The following is a 17,369-nucleotide window of genomic DNA, read 5'->3' as shown; positions in this document are numbered from 1 at the left end:
CACCTCTTCTGTCTCCCTCTTTAAACGCCCACTTCCTTGGTGATCTCATCCAAGCTCATGGCTTTCAAATGACTCCCGTTCAGTATAATTTAATTAGTTGGTTTTTTATCATCTGTCTTCTCCCAAAGGAAAGCAAGCTCTACAGGCAGGGCTTTTTTTGTCTTAAGTCAGGTTTATTAAGGTATAATTTACATACAGTTAATGTCACCCTTTTTAGTGTTCACTTCTGTAAGTTTTTGACAAACACGTATAGTTGTGAAACTGTCTCTGCCGTCAATTACAGGACAGTTCCCATCACCCCCAAAAGTTCTCCATACCCTTGTGGTCATCCCCTCCCCCATGTCCCGCCCTGGGCAGCCACTAATCTGTTCTTTTGTCCCTTTTCCCTAGTTGTGCCTTTTCTGAAAAGTCATATAAATGGGATTGTACTGCGTGTAACCTTTGGAATCGGCTTCTTCCACTTATCACAATGCACAGCGCATTTGAGATTCACCCATATTGTTGCAGCTGTGAGCCGTTAGTTCTTTTATTCTATTGTATTTTATTGCACAGCTTTGTTTATCTGTTCGGAGGGGGACCAGTTGTCCTGGTTTCCGTGGGAGGGAATGGTTTTTCTGGGACATGGGACTTTCAGTGCTAAAACCAGGGTGGTTGGTTATCTTAGTTCTTTAGTTGAGGGACATTTGGGTTGTTTCTAGGTTGTTGATGATTTTGAATACCTACTCAATATAACCAGTGACAGAGGGTTTTTTGGTGAACACAAATGTCCATTTCTCTTGGGTAAATACCTAGGAGTGGGGTTGCTCAGTTGTATGACGAGTGTACGTATCACTGTAAAAGAGGCTGCCAAGCTGTTCTCCAGAGTGGCTGTATTGTGTAGCATTGTGGGAGAATTCCACTTGCTCTGCATCTTAACCAGAACTTGGTAGTGTGTCAAAAAAAATTAAAAACCGGTTTTTTAGCCATCTTAATAGGTGTATAATGATATCTCCTCACGGTTGGCAGAGATTTCCTTTATTCGCCTTGAGTAGTGTTGTGCCCCCAGTGCCTGGGTTAGTGCCTGCTATGTAGTAGACACTCAATGAATTTTTTTTTTTTTTACTGAGTGAATGGATGTATGGATGGATGAATGAATGAAGTCAAAGGGGCTTCCGGTATCTAAATCTGTTATAGCAAATACATAGCACACGTACCGCCAATTCCCCCATGCCCCATTCTGTTTCCATGGCAGACGTCACTCATCAATTGGGCCATTTTATCCACCTGCTTCATTTCAGACAGGTACGATCCAGTCCTTTGTGTAGCAAGTGAGATGAGCCCCATGAGCTAATGCAGCTTTAGTTCAAGCCTCTCATTGGCTGAAGAAGAGGCCAGGTTCAGAGCAGGGTCCAAGGCTGCCCAAGGACTCACAGCGAGCCAGTGGCAGGACTAGATCTCCAGGCTGGGCTCTCCCCAGAAAAATGCACGACGTCTCTGACAAGGCTGGAGTAGGATGGGAGGCATGGACGTGGATCTGGGCCTGAGGCCGGTTTGGAGCATTGTGGAGTGCTCCCTGGGCCCCGGCTGGGTGGGAAGGCTGATGCCGGCGCTCTTCCTGCAGGTGCCCAGGAGCTGCTGGGATGGCCTACCCGCCCACGTTGGCTCCCTGGCCCAGCGGGCGTACTGGGCTCTGCTGAGCCAGCAGAGGGACCAGAGCATCGTGGCCCTGGGCCAGAGCGGTGCTGGCAAGACCACCTGCTGCGAGCAGGTCCTGGAGCACCTGGTGGGGATGGCAGGCAGTGTGGATGGCAGGGTCTCAGGTACAGTGGTCTCCAGGTGACGTGCAGCTGGGACGTGGTGGGGGCGGTGGCGTGGGGGAAGGGAAGGGAGAGTCAGAGGGGGTGCTGGGCGGCTCTTTCTTATATCTGCTCAGCTAGCGTTCACTGAGCACCTGTGTGCAGACCCTGTGCTGGCTTCTGGGCAGGGCCACCCCTAGTCTGTTGGGTACTTTTGTGTGAATTAGAAACAGGTACTCCTTGCCTAAGACACTCACTGCCACATGTGGAACCGTCGTCACGCATTGACATTGTTAGAACCAAACACTTGACCACCACGTTCTGGGCCATCATCCTAATAAGTATACAGGCCTATGGCTATCTGATATAAATGCTGTGCCCTTAGGTGTGGTGTCCTTGTGCAGCGCACAGCCCACTGGACTGTGCAGAGGACCCGATAAGTAAAAACAAAGACAAGGAGGCACTGACAGCCGGAAGGGAGACTCAGCTGCACATCTGTGCCAGACTCCAGTGCTCTGCACCGCTTGCTGGCCGAGCTGGGGAGGGGAGAGGCGGAGGGAGCACAGAGAAGGGGCCGGGGGGCTTCCTTGAGGAAATGATGTTTGAGCTGGGCATTAAAGAAAGAGTTTCAACATTGTAAATCAACTATACTTCAATAAAAAATAGTGTCAGTTGGTGATAATAATTACAATATTGATGGGGATCGTGGTAAATGCTTGCTGAGGACTTACGCGCCAGGCTCTATTCCAAGCAGGTTAACTTATTTATTATTTAAAACATCCCTATAAGGTAGACATTATTATTATTTGAATTTTATAGATGAGGCCATTAAAACGCAGGGAGGTTAACCAGCTTGCCCAAGGCCACACAGCTCATACATCCTAGCACCGAGATTCAAACACAGACAGTTTGGCTCCAGAGCTGTTACCCCTGGGCCAGTGTTCTCAATGTATTGTTGCCCCTCTGAGGAGCCTTTTTAGTTGTTCTTTCTCCTAATCGTCTCCCACCATGAAAAGTTAATGCCATAGATTCACCATATATTTGTTTATGCAGTGTGTGTGTATGTGTGTATATATATACAGACACACACAGACGTGTGTGTGTGTGTGTGTATCTGTGCTCTATTCTATACATAAGAAAGGAAAACTGCCCCCATCCTCAAGAATCAGTTTCTGCCCTCTTGGGGGCAGTATTCCCCCTGCTGAGAATATATGGCCCAGGCAGTATTGCTTTTCTAATAATAACAAACAATACTAACACCACCACATTTGGAGCATGTTCTGAGCACTTTACATTATTAAAGCTTTTAGTCTTTGTGGCAACCACATGAGGTAAGTAAGTACTATTATTACCCCCATCTTATAGATGGGGTATCTGAGGCACAGGGGGGTTAATTTATTCGCTCCAAATCAGGTGACTAACAACGGGGAGAGGCCATATTCAAGCTTGTTTAACCATTGTACTATCCTGCTTCTCCACTGGGCTTATTCCAATGCTTTATTGATCACCTGTTCTGCACCTGGCCCAGGTTAGAGCCCTGTGAGGAGCTGGGGATACAGCAAGGAGAGGCCCTCCCAGAATGTAGATCTGCTGAAAGTGTGTGTTGGGGGAGTGGGAGTCAGGCTAGGCTGTATCCAGGTGCCTAGCACATAGTGGGTGCTTGTTAAATAGTTATGTTAAAAAGCTTGGGACTGCTGGGCTTTTTGAGCTGGCTGTGATGGGCGTTCCCCGACAGCAGGTCCAAGAATGTTAATGCTCTGCCCTCCTCCTAGACTCCACCAGGCCCAGGAGGCCCTAGGGCAGCCCTTGTCACTCAGATCGTACCAATCCTAGGTGTGTGTATCTCCCCTTCTGGGCTCACTCTTGCTCACCCCGCGCCCCTGCTTGCAGCACAGGGCCAGCCCAGCAGCGGAAGAGGTGTGGCTTAGAGCTGAGTTGGGGGAGTGGAGGGGCCCCTGCTGGGGCCTGGGGCCAGAATGGGGTCCTGTGAGAGGTGGGGGTGGCAGCACCTGGGCCACGGGTGATGCCCTGTCTGTGCCCCACCAGTGGAGAAGATTCGAGCCACCTTCACTGTCCTCCGGGCCTTTGGCTCCGTGTTCACCGGCCACAGCCGCCGTGCCACCCGGTGCTCCATGGTGATGTCACTGGACTTGAACGCCACAGGCCGAGTCACGGCCGCCCAGCTCCAGGTGAGGCCTCTGGGTGGGAGGGAGAGGGGGCTCTTTAGGGCTGCAGTAGCCTCAGCCCCACTCAGCAGGGCCCACGCCTCCAGCTGGGACCCTGGAATGTGTCTAAATGGTCATCGCTCCCCAGGCCAAGGCCAGCTCCTCCCCACCTCACTCAGTGCCCAGACATCTCCTCCTGGAGCAGGCCAGCTCGTCTGTGCCTCGGAGTATCACAGGGATGAAATATTCATGAGTAGATACATAATTCAGCCGCTCATTAGCTGGGTCTTAAAAGCGTAAGCTGAAATTAAACAGGCGCTCGCTGGCCTTCTGCGGCAGCCCGTGTGTGACAGGCACATGGCCTGTTTGTTCCTCTCTCTGAAATCACCTGGCTCCTCCCCTTCCCCCCCCCCCGCCCCCACCAACATTCTGTTTGAACAGAAAACAGGATTAGGTTATTAGAAGGGTTGTTTGTATGTGGAGCTAGGAGAATACCCAGACTCGCTGGTGCACGATAAATCCCTTTCTGTCCGGGCCCTGAAAGTCTACCGTGCATCACCATGTGGGTCAAGTTATTAAGGGCTTCGGTTGCATAAGAGTGTGTTGGAGGGCGGCTCTGGGTTAATTGTTAGTACCCTTGGATTCCTTCATCGGAATGAGCCCGTTGCATTCGTTGATTGCCTGCGTGGACTCTGAATCAGTGAGACAAAGGCCTGGCACGTTTTGATTTGGAGGCGTCCAGCCAAGTTGGGGCCTGAGGTGCTGCCTCGAAGAGTGGGCCTGGGGGTTGGTGGGGGTGTGCGGGCAGCCTAGCGGGGCCTCGTGCTGACCGGCGCCTGTCCTCTCCCCTGGCAGACGATGCTGTTGGAGAAGAGCCACGTGGCCCCGCAGCTGGAAGGGGAAGGCAATTTCGAGGTTTTCTCCCAGATGCTATCCGGATTGGACCTGGCTCTCAGGTGAGCGACTGGGCTGAGCAGGGACAGCCGAGGGCAGTGAGACAAAGGGCCTCCGCTCTCCAGGGCCCCAGCCCTGCCTCTGCCCAGAGGTGAGAGGCAGTGGAGCCCAGTGGTTAGGAATCTGGCCTCTGATTCTTGCTGCCTGGTACTGCTCCTGGGCTGGGTGAACCTGGCCAGGTGTCACCTGCTCTGAACCTCCGTTTCTTCCTCTGTAAAGTGGAAATAGTACCTTGACTGCTGACCTTACAGGATTAAGTGAGATAATTCACATATGGCTCTTTATACACGCTGGGGGGTGGTGGTGGGTGTCTGCTGTGACGGTGACATTTTGGTACAGGTTCTGACAGCAGCGTGGGAGGTGGGCAAGGAACAGCAGACCCCAAATCTTCCAGAAGCTCCTAAACTCTGTGAGAGCCTTGGGTGCACCTGAGGTAGCTCAGGGCGAGGAGGCACCAGGTGGAACAGCAGAGAAGCCACAAGACTCATCTGGGAGGGCCTTCTGGGGGAGGTGGCCCAGGGAGTCATCTCTGCCCCTCGCTGACTCCTGGGAATTCTTGGACATGTGGCTCCCTGTCTCTGAGCCTTGGTTTCCTCATGTGTTGAACGAATGAGTAAGGTTCTATCTAGTGAAGCTCCAGGGAGTGCTCACCCCAGGCGAGGGGTGATAATTTTCAATTTGCCTCTGCGTCCCCCATCATTTGTCTCCTGCCTTCCACCCCCGTCTGAAGGGCAGGCCCAACCTGTCCTGAGCCTCTTGGCTAAGGCCAGAGGGGCACCTTACCCTTTGGAGAGAGGGCAGATTAGGGAGGAAACTCCCAGTTTTCAGAGCAGGGTAACTGAGGAGTAAGGAAGCTTCTGGAAGGCCTTCACTTAAGAAGGGCCCATTGAGGGCAGCAAGTGAGGAATATTCGGGAGGCAGGGCCAGGGCCTGAGGCAGACCCCGGGGCCACCTGGGGCACTCTGTGGAGCCCCGTGCCATGATGCCCACCTGCCCTGCCAGGCCACTGGTGTGGGTGGGTCCTCCCTTACTTCTGGTCCCTTCTCTGTTTCCAGGACAGAACTGTACCTGCACCAGCTGGCAGACAGCAGCTCCTTCGGCATGGGCGTGTGGCCTAAGGTAAAGAGGAGGTCCTTCTGGGTGTGAGTGGGTGTCTGTGTCCCCATGGCCAAGATGGGCGGGTCCCCTGTGTGGCTCGTCCCTCTGCCACTGGGGTAAGTAGTTGGCAAGGGCTGGTCACGTGGGGGAGGCAGGGTTGCCTTTATGGGGCCTGGGCTTGTCAGGGAAATGAGTCTTGTGCTAATAAAGGGAACCAGGAGGTGGTTTGTGTAGAGGTAAGGGCGTGGTCTCCGGGACAGGCTGTCTGGGTTCAAACCCCGGCTCTGACACTTACTGGATATGAGACCTCAGGCATGGACCCTAGCCTCTCTGAATGTCTGTGTCCTCTTTGGTAAAATAACAACAGAACGGGCGGGCAGGCTGAAGGGAGGACAGAGCGTGGCACGGCCTGCCCGCCTGGGCCACGGGGAGAAGGTCGGGGCGCCGCCCGCGCCCTCGTTCCGCTGCCTGGCGTCCTTTGTGGAGGCAGGGCTCCCAAGGAGCTCAAAGGCCAGGGAAGGACACACGGGACGGTCCAGAGCCACCCTACCGCTCCAGTGGTGCAGCACCCTCTCTGAATTCCTACTGCCACCAAAACACATCCCTAAGGCCTTTGGGAAGAATTGCTAGGACCCAGGAAGGCGGCCCCTTGCTGTGGTCCAGACTTCAGCAGCTGCCGATGACCAGAGGGAGCCAGCCGGCCGGCCGTGAGCAGGAGGACAGGACACGGGGACAGGGACAGCCACAGCCGGGCTTCCCGCAGCTGTGCCCACCGCCAGAACCAGCTCCAGCCAGTCACAGCCCCCGAGATGCCAAACAGTGACGGGCGAGAGGCCGGCAGGAAACTGACACCCCCTCACTGGAGAGCCTGCCCGGTCGGGGTGCGGGGCACCATCCCCGTCTGAACTCACCCCACAGCTCAGCCGTCTCCCAGTGACCCAGACGCGTCACCACGGCCCCAGGGCTGATCCCCGACCAAGGTCAGAACTCCCCCCAGTGTGACGGCCCCCATGCCACTCCTGTGGTGGAAGGGACGGCAGGCAGAGACCAGGAGTAGAGTCTTTTTTATTAATGGCTGCGTTTTCAAAGAACCGTTTTGTTACCAGGAAAGCTCCCCAGGAAGGGATTGCATTAGTGCAACAAGGGGGAGCCTTGATGCCAGGCTTTCCAGACACTTCCAGGTGGAGACTTTTGGCCTAGGCCGGCCGCCGGGGACTCGGGGGCTGGGAGGACACACGGCCCCTCCCCCGCCCCGACGGGGCGCTAAGGCACCCGGCCCGCCCGGGGGGGCAAAACCCCGTGCCGTCAGCAGGCCGGCGGCTTGCAGCCCTCAACCTGCAGCCCTTTGCTCAGGAGGAAGGCGTCCTGCATGGGGTCACAACCCAGGAAGAGCTTCACCATGCCCTTGGCATCCTCGGAGCCCCCTGGCCTCAGAATGCAGCTTCTGTAGTCCATGGCAACCTGAGGAGAGGGGGCGGGGCTGCAGGAGGGTGGAGCACCCCCTTCACGGAGGGTGTGGGTGTGGCCACCTCTGCTGTGACTCAACAAAGGGCAGGGGAGCAGGGGGTTCTGGGCAGGGCCCTCAGAGCCTGGCAGGCCCAGGCGGGCGGCAAAAGCATCTAGGCCCAGGCCAAGGACCTCCGTGTTGGTCTGCACGGCAGGCCGGCCTCTCACCTTGCCACTCAGGACGCCCTCCTGCTTGAAACGAGTGTGTGGACCGTGTCCGCGGAGTACACCTCGCTGCACAGGTAGCCATAGGACTGGGCGTCGTAGCTTCCTGCCAGGTGGCCGAAGGTCGCAGGCAGGTGGGTCCCTGGGACACACGCGGAGAGGCTCCTGCCCGGCCCCCTGGCCGCTCCGTGCCCCTTCCCCAGAGCCCAGAGCTTGGGGCCTCAAAGCAGCCCTGTCTGAGTCCCCTGCCACTAGAGGGAGTATTGGCCCAACACTTCTAGAAAACGGGGACCTTGCGGGCAACTCAGTGGAGGGACACAAATCAATCTTTGCCGACTTTCTGCTGAAGCTCACGAGGGTTCACCCCTAAGCCTCTTACAGGGACAGCTGCCCGAGGCTCCGAGGGATGAGTCAGGGCTCGCCCTCCAGCACGGGGAGAGCGCGGGTTAAAGCGCTCACGAGGGAGTGAACTGCGTCTCCGCACCGACACGCTCGGGCAAACCTCGTCGACGTGTTCCGTCCGGGGTATGAAGCCCTCTCCTGCCTCTTCCAGGCTCTCCAGAAAGCACGTGCAGATACGCCCAGCCCACCCTCGGACTCCGCGGGCCACAGCTGGAGGGACCAGCCCAGGAACCCAGGCAGGAAGAGGCCAGAGGTCAGCGAGCCTCGACCAGAGCCCGTCAGTCGGTCCCCCTTCACACACCACCAGAGGATCCTCTTGACCTGGGCAGTAGCCGCCAACCGACCGCTAAGGTGGGCCCGGCGTGCGCTTGGCTACCTGGCGTGGCTGGGACCCCGAGGATCTCCTGGCAGAGGCGGGCATTGTCCTAGGCCGGGTCCGAGGGCGTCTGCGTGTGCAGGGCCTGGTCCACCTTGGCCAGGACGATCTGGCGCAGGTTGAAGAGGCCTGGAGGGCGGGAGGAAGGAGACGGGGGCGCTGGCACTGTGTCCAGGCCGCGCTTTCCAGCCGGGCGGTCCGGGAGCCCCTTTCCTTTCCCTCGGCCCGGCCGCACGGGGGTTGGCCAGCCGGGACTTGATGAGCTTGTCCAGCAGCTCCTGGGGGACGGCGCTGCTCGTGCCCCGCCGAGACTGGCAGCAGCGCCAGGGCTTCACAGGGCGCGGCGCTCCCGGCCCCAGAGCCTACCCTCTGGTTCTCATCCCCGGCTGTCACCAGAGTCGCAGGCAACGTGCCCTTCTTTTCGTTTGTCTTTTTTCCGGCCCTCGACCACGCAAAGGTGTGAAGCCCTGCCACTCGCTGCCACGTGGATGCACCGTGAGAACACGGTGCTCAGCGAGAGAAGTCAGACACAGAAGGACACACAGGGTGTGACCCCACTGAGGGGAAACGTCCAGAACAGGTAGATCCACAGAGTCAGAGTGGGTTCCTGGTTGTCAGGGACAGGGGAGGGGAGGGAATGATAACTAAGGGCGTGAGGGACCTTTTTGGGGTGAGGGAAATGTTCCAGAACAGGGCAGTAGTGACGGCTGCACAGCTCAGTAAAGTGTCCCCACGTGCTCCGGTTGCAGTCTGTGAGAGCATCGCTCTCAGGACGAAGGGCTGACTGCAGGAAGACTGAACGAGCACTGGGTCCTGGGCCCAGACGCTCATCTGGGGACCCCCCCCACATTGGGAAGTCACTGGGACTTGCTGAGCCTCCACCGAGACTGGCAGCAGCCCCAGGGCCTCACAGGGCGTGGTGCTCCCGGCCCCAGAGCCTAACCTCTGGTTCTCATCACTCATCACTCACCAGCCTTGCATGCAACGTTCCTTTCTTCTATTTTGTCTTTTTTAAAGGCAACTCTTGAATACCTGTATTTAACATGCAGGGAACCAGTCCTGACTCCTTGATCTGGGACTTCCAGCCTCCAGAGTCTCGAGGACATCCACTTCCGTTGTTTACGCGCCCAGTGCGTGGGGTTTGATGATGGAAACTGACACCGAGGGCGTCTCCTCGTGCGGGGTGACATCAGCGGAAGAATCCCGTGGCGAGGGCCTGCCTGAGGACCACGGGAGAGCCCGGGCCCTCCCCGCCCCCTGCCTTCAGCCCCTCGCCCGCACCCTCCTGGGAGCGGAGCTGGTGCATCGCTTGCCAGAACTCATGGAAGTAGGTCTCCAGCTCATCATGCTGGAACAGGGAGGGCGGGTTGGGCGTAGGCTTGGTGAAGTTGGCCACCATGGCCGCGATGGCAATCTGGCGCCTCCCGTCCTGCTGCAGGCAGCCCGGCTGCAGGCCAAAGCAGGCCATGTGCCCGGACTTCCCTTCCCTGGGGAGGGACGCGGGTGAGGCCCCGCTACCACAGAGGAGCCCCGGCCCACGGCCGACAGGTTCCCCCACGCATGCACCGAGGGTAGAGGTCCAGGTAGAACTTGCTGATGGATGACCTTGCCCGAGGCCACGTCCCGGACCGTGTAGAGCCTCACATCTTCATCTTCGTGACGCATGTTGGCGCCTTCCTCCAGGTCGAAGGTCAGCCCCAGCAGCTCCTGGGAGATGCCCAGCCGCCCGCGCGTGACCACCTGCATGGGGAAGGACTCATTGAGCAGGTACTGGTCCACGTGGTAGCGCGTCTCCTCCCCCTGGTTCATGTAGTAGCGCAGGTCCTAGACGTTGATGGGCCCGTCAAAGTGCAGGCCCCGCCTCTGGCACTCAGCCTTCTTTAGCTCCAGGATCAGGGCCGCTCCTGCTCCCCGAGGGGCTTCAGCTTCTGGGCCAGCTCATCTGCGGGCGGAGGGGAGAGGCTCAGCTATGTCCCTGTGGCAGCCGCCCAGCCGCCCCCCACCCCACGCCCCTCGAGGCAGAATGAAGGGTTGGGGAAGGCGACCCCCAAGGGCTGACACAGTGGGGTCTCAGGCAGCACCACGTCCAGTCAAGGTCCACCTGACCCCCGTCCCCACTGGGACTCGGGGAGGCGGGGTTACCTAGGAAAGTGGCCACCACCTGGCTGGTCTTGGCCATGTTCATCTCCAGCACAGAGTCGGCTCGCGTGCTGAATCCCAGCAGGCGGGACTTCTGAGCCTGCAGCCTTACCAGCTCCCCGAGGATCGCGCAGTTCTCCTGGAACCCAGAGACAGCCAGCGCTGGGGACCGTGGGCCACGCCCTCCCCACAGGCCCCGGGCCAGGTCTCTGTGGGTGGGAGGGCTCTCAGGCCACTGGCGGGCACAGCCAAACCCCCTCCCTCCTCCTCCTGGCCTGGATTTCTAGACACTTTGGTGCTGTCCTAACATGTGGTCTTTATGAACACAGGTCCTTTTGGAACCAGAAACGGCGTGAACCATGATGAGCTCTAAGGCCAAGGGCAGGAAGAAATGTGACCAGGCTCTCCAGGAGCCACCCAGGGGCCTCCCCGGGCTCAACAATACAAACTTGGCTGCCGTGCAGACAGCAGCTCATCCCCACGGCGCCCGAACACCCAGCCCCTGGACGGCGAGAGACCTGTTGCTGCAGGTGCCCCGTGGTTGGCTGGTGAGGCCTGGCCCCAGGCGTACGCCACCTTCTCTGGGGCCACCTCTCTGGGTCTGCGGTGGGGTTCTCCTGGGAGCCCCCAGTCACCACAGGACCAACGTGGCCTGTCTGCAGCCCAAGAAGGTGGGGACACAGGTCTGTCCCCCGTGGACATCACCCGCGAGGCCGAGCAAGCACCAGTGGTGTCTGCGGGGAAGATGAAGGGCTCATGCACAGCCCCCATCTACTGAAGATGCTAAACGGGAGAAGCACAGACTGCAGCCACATGCGGTATGGACCAAACGCAAGTGTCCTTGCAGGAACCGATGTCTGAATGTCGAGGCTGTTCCCGGGCCACAGTGAGAAGGCCCAGGCCCCACGCAAGGCACAGAGAGGGGATGGGGGGAACATCTGCGAATCTGAGCTCATCGGGCATCACCCCAGAAGGAGAGGGAGAGAGCCAGAAGGAGATACGGAGGGAGAGGGAGAGAGAGGGAGGTACAGACGTCTCTCCTTTCCCTGGGGGTTCTCTAGTGCAGCCAAGCCTGAAAACCACTGCATTTCGGGAGATGGGTCCTCGTGGAAAAGTTAAATAGTAGCTCATGGCATTATCGACACATATTAAAATGGCCCCAAATCTTGGGGAGTCAGGGAGGGGAGCTGGCGGCTGCCTCGTAAACGAGGAGAGATTGGGCGTCAGAGGAGGTGCCTGCCTCCACCACCTCCGCCGCCGCTGCCCCCCCCCAGGGCCCCGCAGACTTCATCTCCCAGCTGTGGTCCTGGGCTGGAAGGCAGCGGGGAGGTCAGGCCGTCCCAAGCATCAACGTTGACTTCAGGGCTGATCTGAAAGGCGCCTGGTGTTTGTTGAAGCAGAAAAAAGAGAAAGCAGTGGGCAGAGGATGGGAGGGGGAGGGAGCCCCCATCAGCCCTTCTCCCTGTCTCCCTCTCTGTCTCCCTCCCTCCCTCCCTCCCTCTACCTCCCTGCCTCTCACTCTCCCTCCATCTCTCCCTCTGCCTCTCTCCCTCCCTCTCTCCCTCCCTCTCTCCCTGTCCCTCTTGCCCTGTCCTGTCCCTCTCTCCCTCCCTCCATCCCTGTCTCTCTTTCCCTGTCCCTCTCTCCCTCTCCCTCTATCCGTCCCCCCTCCCTTTCCCCGTTTCCATCTCCCTCTCTGCCTCCCTCTTTCCCTGTCCCTGTTTCCCTGCTCTGCTCTCCCTCTCCCTCTCCCTCTTTCCCTCTCCCTCTCTCCCTGTCCCCCTTTCCCTGTCCCTGTTTCCCTGTTCCGCTCTTCCTATACCTCTTTCCCTCTCCCTCTCTCCCTCTCGTGCTCCCTCTCCCTCACCCTCTCCCTCCACCTCCTTCCCTCTCCAGAGAGGGAAGGAGGTGGAGGGAGAGGGACAGGGAGCAGGAGAGGGAGGGGGGAGAGGGAGAGAGGGATAGAGGGAGGGAGAGGGACAGGGAGCAGGAGAGGGAGGGGGAAGAGGGAGAGAGTGATGGAGGGAGGGAAAGACAAAGACATCTCTCCCTCCCTCTATCCCTCTCTCCCTCTCTCCCTCTCTCCCTCTTCCTCGCTCCCTCTCCTCCCTCTCCCTCCGTCTCTCCATCTCCCTCACTCCCTCCCAGAGACAGAGAGACGAAGAGGCAGAGACAAGGGAGAGGGAGAGAGGGAGAGGGAGAGAGAGGGGGAGAGAGGGAGAGAGAGAGAGGTCTCTTCCTCCCTTTCCCTCTCTCCTCCTTCTCTCCCTCTCTGGGAGGGAGTGAGGGAGAGGGAGAGACAGAGGGAGGGAGAGGGTGAGACAGAGGGAGGGAGAGGGAGAGAGGAAGGGAAAGGGCGAGGGAGGGAGAGGGAAGGAGGACGAGACGTGAGACGTCTCTCCGTCTCTCCCTCTCCGTCTCCCTCCCCCTCCCTCTCTCCCTCTCCCTCCCTTCCTCTCCCTCTCCCTCTCCTAGAGGGAGGGAGGGAGAGGGAGAGACAGAGGGAGAGGAGAGGGGGAGTCGGAGAAGGAGGTAGGGAGAGGGAGAAGGCGAGAGGGTGCCTGCTTCCCTCTCTGTCTCCCTCCCTCCCTCCCTCCCTCTCCGTGTCCCTGTCTCCCCCCTCTCCCTCTCCCTCTGTCTCTCCCTCTCTGGGAGGGAGAGAGGGAGAGGGAGAAGGAGGGAAAGTGATGGAGGGAGGGAGAGGGAGAGAAGGAGGGGAGAGGGAGAGGGAGGGAGGAAGAGAGCTCTCCCTCTCTCCCCCCTCTCTCTCCCCCTCCCTCTCTCCCTCTCCCCCTCTCCCCCTCTCCCTTGTCTTTGCCTCTCCCTCCGTCTCTCCCTCTCTGAGAGGGAGTGAGGGAGACGGAGAGACGGAGGGAGAGGGAAAGGGAGGAGAGGGAGGGAGGGAGGGAGAGACGTTTCCTCCCTCCCTTTCCTCCCTCTTCTCCCTCTCCTTCTCCCTCTCCGTCTAACTCTCCCGCTCCCTCCATCTCTCCATCTCCCTCACTCCCTCCCAGAGGGAGAGGGGAGGGAGAGAAGGAGAGGGAAAGAGGAGAGGGAAGAGGGAGAGGAAAGAGGCAGAGGAAAGAAGCAGAGGGAAGAGGCAGAGAGGGAAGAGGGAGAGAGGGAGAGGGAGAGAGAGGGGGAGAGAGGGAGAGACGGAGAGAGGGAGAAAGAGAGAGGTCTCTTCCTCCCTTTCCCTCTCTCCTCCTTCTCTCCCTCTCTCCCACTCTCCCTCTTCCCTCTCCCTCTCTCCCCCCTCCCTCTCTCCCTCTCCCCCTCTCCCTCGTCTCTCCCTCTCCCTCCATCTCTCCCTCTCTGGGAGGGAGTGAGGGAGAGGGAGAGACAGAGGGAGGGAGAGGGAGAGACAGAGGGAGGGAGAGGGTGAGACAGAGGGAGGGAGAGGGAGAGAGGAAGGGAAAGGGCGAGGGAGGGAGAAGGAAGGAGGGCGAGACGTCTCTCCCTCTCCGTCTCCCTTCCCCTCCCTCTCTCTCTCTCCCTCCCTTCCTCTCCCTCTCCCTCTCCTAGAGGGAGGGAGGGAGGGAGAGGGAGAGACAGAGGGAGAGGAGAGGGGGAGTCGGAGAAGGAGGTAGGGAGAGGGAGAAGGCGAGAGGGTGCCTGCTTCCCTCTCTGTCTCCCTCCCTCCCTCCCTCCCTCTCCGTGTCCCTGTCTCCCCCCTCTCCCTCTCCCTCTGTCTCTCCCTCTCTGGGAGGGAGAGAGGGAGAAGGAGGGAAAGTGATGGAGGGAGGGAGAGGGAGAGAGGGTGAGGGAGAGAGGGAGAGAAGGAGGAGAGAGGGAGAAGGAGGGAGGAAGAGAGCTCTCCCTCTCTCCCCCCTCTCTCTCCCCCTCCCTCTCTCCCTCTCCCCCTCTCCCCGTCTCCCCCTCTCCCTTGTCTTTGCCTCTCCCTCCGTCTCTCCCTCTCTGAGAGGGAGTGAGGGAGACGGAGAGACGGAGGGAGAGGGAAAGGGAGGAGAGGGAGGGAGGCAGAGGGAGGGAGGGAGGGAGAGACGTCTTCTCCCTCCCTCTCCTCCCTCTTCTCCCTCTCCCTCTCCCTCTCCCTCCAACTCTCCCGCTCCCTCCATCTCTCCATCTCCCTCACTCCCTCCCAGAGGGAGAGACGGAGGGAGAGGCAGAGACAGGGGAGAGGGAGAGAGGAAGAGGGAGAGAGAGGGGGGAGAGAGGGAGAGGGAGAGAGGGGGAGGGAGAGAAGGAGAGGGAAAGAGGAGAGGGAAGAGGGAGAGGAAAGAGGCAGAGGAAAGAGGCAGAGGGAAGAGGGAGAGGAAGAGGGAAGAGGGAGAGAGGAGAGAGGGAGATAGGGAGAGGAAAGAGAGAGGGAGAGGGAGGGAGAGGGAGAGAGGGAGGGAGAGAGGAAGAGACAGAGGGAGAGCGAGAGAGGGAGTGGGAAAGAGGTAGAGGGAGAGCGGAACAGGGAAAGAGGTACAGGGAGAGAGGGAGGCAGAGAGGGAGGAGAGGAAGCAGGGAGAAAAGAGAGAAAGAACACACCGTCTACATTTCTGTCAAATGACACCGGGGATCCTTACACAACCAGGAGAAAGTAACACAGGGAGGCTCTTTCTCAGCTGGAACTGGAACTGCAGACGGGGCCAAACACCACCAGGCTGGCCACACGTGTCCAGCCGCCGCTCCAGCCCCGTCAGCCGTGAGTCCGGTCACCAGGGCTCTGAGTGTCTGCTCCAGGGAGCTGGGGTTCACCCTCTCACCCGGGAGGCCAGGCCAAGAGAGCAGGGCCCCGGGCTGGACACATAGGGGAAAACGCATCCCCACAGGACAGCTTGTGCGAGCAGATTCAGCTACCAGATTCTAGAGGCCCGGGACCACCCTGTGGCCCGTGAAACCCAGGAGCCACGAGGGTCTTGCAACGTGATTCCTGTCCGTTGGACTGTAAAGTTTATGTAGGGAATCTTGGAAACAGTGGTAACAAGGCTGAATTGGAACGAGCTTTAGGCTATTATGGACCACTCTGAAGTGTGTGGGGTGCTAAAAACCCTCCCGGCTTCGCTCTCGTTGAATGTGAAGATCCCCAAGATGCAGCCGATGCTGTCCGAGAACTAGATGGGAGAACACTATGTGGCTGCCGAGTAAGAGTGGACCTGTCGAATGGGGAAAAGAGAAGTCGAAATCGTGACCGCCTCCTTCTTGGGGTCGTCGCCCTCGAGATGATTATGGGAGGAGGAGTCCTCCACCTCCCGCACATCTCCAAGATGGAGAGCCTTCTCCGTCAGCCAGAGCAGGTCCCTTTCTAGATATAGGAGAAGAGAGAGATCCCTGTCCCAAGAGAGAAATCACAAGCCGTCCTGATCTTTCTCTAGGTCTCCTAGCCGATCTAGGTCAGATGAAAGGAAATAGAAGACCACTTTGCAAGAGGAGTGGTGTACAGGCAATAACTTCATTTGGCAGGAGTATGTACAGAAAATTCAAGTTTTGTTTGAGACTTCCGAAGCTTGGTGCACTTTTTAAATGTTTTAGTTGTTCACATTTGTTTGTCTCTTGGGACAGTGACACATAAAGGTGTCATTCTCTATGGTTTGAAATGGGTCCTGGGAGGCATGTAATATGAAGAATTGTTACCTTACAATGTTCCCTTAAGCAAAATTGAACTTGCTTTGAATTTTTGGTCTTGCCTAGACTGATAATAAAACTCTAACTCCTGCCCACCTAAAGTGTGATGTTTACTATTATGGAAACAACACTGGCAAACATTGAAAAGACTTTCTGTAGCTGGGATATGGTATGCAGCTGTAGTTAAGCAAGCAGTCTTTAAAAGGTGCTGTGAACCCAAGCCAGCAGGTAAAAATGAAAGCCGCACCCTTACCCTAGATTAGAGGTTTAAAAATTCCACTAGTCTTCACACCGGACAAGAGATTGTCCAGGGAGTTTAAAATCTAAGAAGTTTCAAGGAAGTTAGTTTACCTTTGAGTTAGGTCATACGTCCCCTCTGTGATTGCTGTACATGAATACATAGCTCTTTGTAATATTTTTTGGAAATTTGAGATTATCAAGATACCAATGTCCTGCCAGATTAAGAGTATATTGTAGAGCTGAACTTTGAGTTACTGTGCAATTTTTTTTTTCATGCTGTCATTGGTAATATGTTTTGTGAGAATCCTTGGGATTAACGTTTTGGTTGCAAAAGAAAAAAAGAAAAGAAAAGAATCCGCCTGCCAATGCAGGGGACACAGGTTCAAGCCCTGGTCCGGGAAGATCCCAGGTGCCGCAGATCAACTAAGCCCGTGGGCCACAACTACTGAGCCTGCACTCTAGATCCTGGGAGCCAGAACTACTGAGCCCCCGTGCCACAACTACAGAAGCCCACACGCAACGAAGACCCAACGCAGCAAGAAAAAAAAGACGATACTGGCCAGGTGATCAAGGGTAAAATCGTTTGTCATAAGTCCCGTTGATGGTGTGTATCCTTGATGTGACCTGAGGAGAATGGCATTTTTATCTCTGTCTGGGTCTTCCGCCCCAAACCCCATAACTCCAGACCAACCATAAGAAAACATCAGAAAACAAACAGACTAACAAATTGAGGGACAAAACACCTGACCAGTCCTCCTCAAAACTTTCAAGGTATCAAAACCCAGCGACGTCTGAGAAATGTCACAGCCCAGAGGAGACTGGGACAGAAAAAGGATGTTAGGGGAACACTAGGGAATTTTAATAAAGTGTGGACTTTAGTTAATAACAATGTATCCATCTTGGTTCCTTAGTTGGATAAACATGTCACACTAAGGTACTAATGAGTTGGAAATAGGGGTACTGGGTCAGGGT

General features: G+C 57.3%; 1 pseudogene across 1 annotated transcript in view; it reads right to left on the bottom strand.

The window, feature by feature from the left end:
* Positions 1 to 7,297: 7,297 nt before the first annotated feature.
* The window catches only part of LOC309621474 (thimet oligopeptidase-like), a 74,403-nt pseudogene continuing 64,331 nt past the window's right edge, over positions 7,298 to 17,369 (bottom strand). The window contains exons 2-8 of the transcript in view: positions 10,584 to 10,719; positions 10,008 to 10,383; positions 9,733 to 9,928; positions 8,677 to 8,728; positions 8,442 to 8,570; positions 7,667 to 7,805; positions 7,298 to 7,453 (exon numbers count right to left, since the gene is read on the bottom strand). The product of the transcript in view is annotated as a thimet oligopeptidase-like (transcript). The remainder of the gene's footprint in view (positions 7,454 to 7,666; positions 7,806 to 8,441; positions 8,571 to 8,676; positions 8,729 to 9,732; positions 9,929 to 10,007; positions 10,384 to 10,583; positions 10,720 to 17,369) is intronic.

Source organism: Balaenoptera borealis (assembly GCF_965194805.1).
Source record: "Balaenoptera borealis genome assembly, contig: HAP1_SCAFFOLD_483, whole genome shotgun sequence".
NCBI classification, from domain to species: Eukaryota; Metazoa; Chordata; class Mammalia; order Artiodactyla; family Balaenopteridae; genus Balaenoptera; species Balaenoptera borealis.
Note: the sequence above shows the minus strand (reverse complement) of the source record. Positions and strands in the feature narration are given on the sequence as shown.